The sequence below is a fragment of the Rhamphochromis sp. 'chilingali' genome (genome assembly GCF_963969265.1).
Source record: "Rhamphochromis sp. 'chilingali' genome assembly, chromosome: 15".
Taxonomy (NCBI): domain Eukaryota; kingdom Metazoa; phylum Chordata; class Actinopteri; order Cichliformes; family Cichlidae; genus Rhamphochromis; species Rhamphochromis sp. 'chilingali'.
Window position 1 is genome coordinate 33,890,371 of NC_137942.1, and position 6,136 is coordinate 33,896,506.

Below are 6,136 nucleotides of genomic sequence, written 5' to 3' on the forward strand. Positions count from 1 at the left end.
GGGCTCCTCCAAAGGTAACCACCAAGCTGATGTTGGTTGGAGTTGTTTTATATGTTTAGATTAGTTTGTTGTCTCCTGCATGCTGTCATCTGCTGCTCTCCCTCAGGTATGTTCCCAGCTCAGGTGTGTTTGTGAGGGAGTGTTAGGGACCCGCAGAGACACTGGAGACAATAACTTGTACGAGCACAACTAAACTCATGGCTGCTGATCATTTAAGGTTTACCTTCAAAGTAGGAACTGCTGTCCTCCCTTAAACTGTGTGTACAGTGACTGGAGAACAATCCTCAGTGCTGGCCTACACCTGGGACACTGCAAACCAGGGTGCTTTGCTAGAAAGCAAGTTCAGCACATGCAGGATGTGTTTCTGATATCGCGGTTTCGCAATCTAGCTTTGAGCACATTCATGGTTCCTTTCATCCTCGGCACCAGTTGCTGCTTGTTGGGAACATGACCTCCAATCTGTCCACTAACTCTTGGGAAGAGCCCATCAGGATGCTTGGTGAAAAACCTCATTTTAAAAACAGCCCTGCACACTGTTCCTTCACCGTGACCAAAGAGTTCCATGATTCCAGATGCTGACAAGTAATGTCGCTCGATTGTAACAGATCAAGTAGTGTAATTGTGTTTGTGTGCAGTTCTTTATTTATATATTTGTATTGTCCGGGCATACGAGCACAGCTAAACCTACAGCCGCTGATCATTTAACCTTTAGCTTGGCTTCCCAGTTAAAGTGTTTACAGAGAGGGAATGATTGAATCAGGGTGTCATTTCTCATCTGCACGTGTATGTTGTCCATGCTACCTCAGAGATATTTCAAAGGAAAGGTTAGACCTGTCTCCTTGAGGGATTATTTAAAGCTTCAAGTCCTCTGATCCTCCGTCTTGCCATCAGCTCAGTTTAATCTAGACCAGGCTAAAAGTTTATTATCTTAGGACGGTCTAAGTCATCTGGATGTAAAGTGACTTTAATGTGCATTTCGGCTCCGGAGCCTAATAAAGCTCTTTCCTGGCAGGTGTTGGTGGGTCGAGCAGTCTGACGGAGGAACGTAGTCGGCCATCTTGGAAAGAAGAAAATGTTTTCTTCACACACGGTGAGAAAAACATCGTTTTTATAAATCATGAGTCCGAACATTTTACAGACTTTTATACGTGAAATTGCTCGTAGTTTATAAACACATCTGGAAGTGCCGTGCAAACCAAGGCCGAGCTGCTTTTAGGAAACGTGAAAAGTCTATCAGTACAACTTTCATGAATGATCATCATTTATTGTCATTATATCATTATGATTATTGTTAACTACCACCCTTTAGTAATTATTTACAGTTTTCCAGAACATGAGAAACTAAATGCATGTTAAGAAAAGAAAATAGTAAATGGAAAGACGAAGGCTTCAACCTCTTAGACCTTTCCTTATTTCCACTTTGTAAATGAGGACTGTGTGCAAGAGGTGCAAGTGCACGGGTGAAGTCGCACTGTCCCCTCTGCATTTGATTGTCCCTCGTTGGGTCGGGCGTAAAGACTGAGCAGGGCAATCAGCTGGTAGAACCGATGTCCACTAGATGCAATCAGCGATGCACTTGTTTAAATGTATTTTATGCAATAATACAGTCTTTCTTTTCCAAAACGCATCCAAACAATTTACAGCACAACAGGTTACTATTATGGGCATCATCCAACAAACATGTTTCTTATCGAAGCAGAGAGAGGCCGGCACGACAAAACAAGATTTAACTCAAACACTTATTAAGCTTCTGACTCCCTGCCTGTGTCTTTGTTGCTGTAGGAACAAGACGCCAAAGAGAGCCCAACACCTCAGTGCTCTCAGTTGGCTGAAGATGCTCACTCAAGTGCAAACTTACTTGAGCACTACAGGTGTGATCAGTGTAACAAGAAGTTTCATGCCCCGTGTCACCTCAGAAGACACCAGCGCATCCACAGTGGGGAAAAGCCCTTCAGTTGTGACCAGTGTGGAAAGACTTTTACTCGGAAAGGCAACTTAAAAACACATCACCTCAGCCACAGCGGCGTCAAACCACACATGTGCCACCAGTGTGGAAAGACATTTAGTTTGATGGGCAACTTGAGAACTCATCAGCGCCTACACAGAGGAGTCAAACCATACGCATGTAGCCAGTGTGAGAAGGCTTTTACTCAGATGAGATACTTAAAAATCCATGAGATGGTCCACAGCGGAGAAAAACCCCACACATGTGAGGAGTGCGGAAAGACATTTAGTTTGATGGGCAACTTGAGAACTCATCAGCGCCTGCACAGAGGAGTCAAACCATACGCATGTAGCCAGTGTGGGAAGGCTTTTGCTCAGATGAGCTACTTAAAAATCCATGAGATGGTCCACAGCGGAGAAAAACCCCACACATGTGAGGAGTGCGGAAAGGCTTTTAATCATCAGAGCAACTTAAAGAGACACAAACTGGTCCACAGTGGAGTTAAAGCACACAAGTGTGACCAGTGTGGGAGGGCTTTTGCTTTGAAGTCGAGCTTGGCGACACACAAGCTGGCGCCGCATGTGACCTTTCTGGGAAAATCTCCAGCCAGCGACCCCAGAAACACACCAACAGACGCTGATACGTGATCGGTGCAGCAGTTCAGTTTACACAAACTCGAGCTTAAGTCAACCCTACACTTACTGACCATGGACAATAACCAGTGCGACCAGTGTGACAAAGCCTAGAACCAGTTTAGAGGTAATTCAGTCAGTTTTTTTAAACAAGCTAATGTGTATATAAAAGATTTGTTACTGGTAATACAGCAAAACTTTATTGTAGTTTTTAAAGTTCAAGTTAAACCATGTGAAATAAGTTGGATAATACACGGTGTTACATATGGGACACAAACGCAGCGTTTTGGGACAACATGGTTTCTGTTGGGTTTACACAAACTGTAAAAATGTTATTACAATGTTATTACAATGTTATTACAATGTTATTACAATGTTATTACAATGTTATTACAATGTTATTACAATGTTATTACAATGTTATTACAATGTTATTACAATGTTATTACAATGTTATTACAATGTTATTACAATGTTATTACAATGTTATTACAATGTTATTACAATGTTATTACAATGTTATTACAATGTTATTACAATGTTATTACAATGTTATTACAATGTTATTACAATCAATGTTAGCTCTACATGGGTGTTAGATTTCAAAATAAAATCCTTTTAAACGATCGTCTCGTTTCATTTATCACCAGCAGAACAGTCTCCAACAGTGTCCAACTTTATGGCTCATAATGGGCAAAGACGCGGCTACAACTTTGATGCTAATCTGAAGTGAATAAAACTATAATAGGACATGAAATGCATTTAGATCTGTACATATGCTGTAATGATCACATGATGTGGCGCCATCCTTTCTGAAATTAAACCGACAACAGATTTGTTGTCTGGGGCATTTAACACAAACTGATTTGAATAAAACGACATCATGAATGCAAAAAACGATGCAGCTGCATTCATATTCATATTTCCTCCTCGGTTCCAACTATTAATACAGAAATGCAAATGCATCATTCTTTTCTTGAAATTTAAACACAGGTTTATAAACGGTCTCAGCAGTTCTTAAGTACATTTAGTAAAACAGGTAAACACTTACTAAAACACAGTCATTGTGTCCTTACATGCTGTCGTTTTAGCAGACTCTCAAACCAGTTTCAGTCCAGTAGTGTCCGTATCACTGCCGCCCAAAATCAGTATCACGAGCTCAGTGTGTCACATGGCCTTGCTTGACCAGATGGTGCTATTCAAAATGTTGCCAAAAGGGATAATGAGCATCACTCTCATGCCAACAGTTATGGCAAAGATTTTATTCTGCACGTTTGATCTGAGACACGACTGGTTATTAGGGGTGCAACGATATTCGTATCGATATTGAACCGTTCGATACAGTGCTTTCGGTTCGGTACGCATATGTATCGAACAATACAACATTTGTAATTTATTTTATCAATTTTCCTTCTGACGATGCTGTCTGTGTTGAGCGCTCAGTGAATCTGTGTTCGACTACTCCGCCTAGGCTGCACTGTCCAGCGCAGATCCACTGAGCGCTCAACACAGACAGCATCGTCAGAAGGAAGAGCGCAGGGCACCTCCCCCACCCTCATTCAGATCTGGTGTTTGGAATTATTTTGGTTTTCATGTGACGTATGACCCTGAAGGTAAGCGAGTCATGGACTAAAGTAAAACAGTATGTTGGATGTGCCATGCAATGCTCAATTACATGGGTGGGAACTAGTGTGTTAGCGCAGTTAGCTCGTTAACGTGTTGGCCGTCTAGCCCCATGCACGGGGCGATCGGCGGTAGCTCGTTAACGGAGATTTGCCGTGTTGTGGCGTTAAGGTCATTTCAACGAGATTAACCTGAAAGCACTAGTGGGAACACAACGAATATGACTGCACATTTACACCGACATCATCCTAGTGCAAAGACAAAAAAAGCAAGCATGCTACTAACTTTAGCCGAGTCATTTAGACAGCTGTTAGCACATGATTCTCCTTATGCTGCTGAGAATATAGCCCAGAAGAAGCGGATAGTATAGCTTTTATTTTGGAAAGAGACATTTCTCTGTAATAAACTCTCTTTTCCAAAGATGAGTGATTCCTCAATCAGATACAGGGCTCGCAATATCGCTAGCCCGACGTCCCGGAGCTAGCGATTTTTCCAGTCGGGCTACCAAAATCTATCTCTGCCCTGCCCGTCGGGCTATTGTAGGAAGGAAAAATATATGTCAATGCTTTTGCATTCTTTCAGAAATGTAGCTGGGTTATTATGTCATTGGCATCGGTGAGCCACTGTCAATATGTGACATATTGAAGTCGCGTTTGAATTTGCGCTTATTTTTTTGCTTTCACTTTGCAATCGTGTGAACTGTGTATAGAGAGCGACAGCACTGATCTGTGAGTGATGATAATTTGTGCACCAATTCCTCTGACATCGTCTTATTAATCGTTAGCTTACTATGCAAACATGACAAGTGAAATCTCCCGCAGCTTAAACATGTGAGAGGTTGATCGCGCAGAGAATCGCTGAGCTTATGTGAGTGCGTGTGTAAAAGCAGCAGTATATATATTTTAGTTCTGCTGAGCCAAATAAGACAGGTCAGGGTGAAGAAGTGACAGCCAAAGAAAAGCTTACCACAAAACGGAGAAGTTATGACAAATCAGACTATAAGGCAAAAAGAAAGTGCAGCTTTATGGTTTCATGGACAAAAGAATTTCTGTGGCTGCAATATGATGAGCTAAATAACCAGGGCTGCACATAAGTGGTCCGCAGGTGCGCATTCGCTGTCAAAATAAAAAACATGCACAAGGGTTAGGGTTAAATTTAAAAACTATACTTTTGAGTTAAAATATATATTTATAATTTTAATAAATGACAAATTAAAAATGCATGAACATTTTTTTGTATCGAAAAAATATCGAAACGTGACACCAAAGTATCGAACCGAACCGAACCGTGAATTTTGTGTATCGTTGCACCCCTACTGGTTATCCATCAAAGTTCAACACTTTAAAGTCCACAACTTTCCACACTCTGATAAGCACATCCCAGCGGTGACCGCCCCGCCGGTTCCCAGACTGCAGCCTTGGCGTTCGCTCTGGGGCTTATTTTTAGCTACACACATGGCACTTTTCCATTTTATCATTCTTTATTAAACATCTTACAAAGAAGTATTTAACTTTAATTAGTTTTACCAGAGTGTGCATGTTTATGGATGTTAGAGAAAAATACAAGGTGCAGATACTGCACATCTGCAGTCCCCATCAGGTCACATGTGCATATAACCAAAAGTCAAATACAGAAAATGATCCTGCTGCTTTGGCCCTAGTGCAACTCTCTGTTGGTCTTTGGTTTAAACTGCAAGAGTGGCTACAAATCTGTGGTTAAGCTGCACTTCCTGCTGTTTCTCCCTCTGTACTCGTTGCTCTTTAGGTCAGTATGTGGTAGTTTTCCATGTCCCAGTGGAGATTTCCTCTCGTGCAAGCTTTCCTCACGCGCACACTGAGCCCTCATCCTTTCTACACAAAATTCGTTTGTCTACTTCATAAACAAGACTAATAGTCAGCAAACATCTTGGCTTCACTTGGATTCTCAAGTTTAAAAT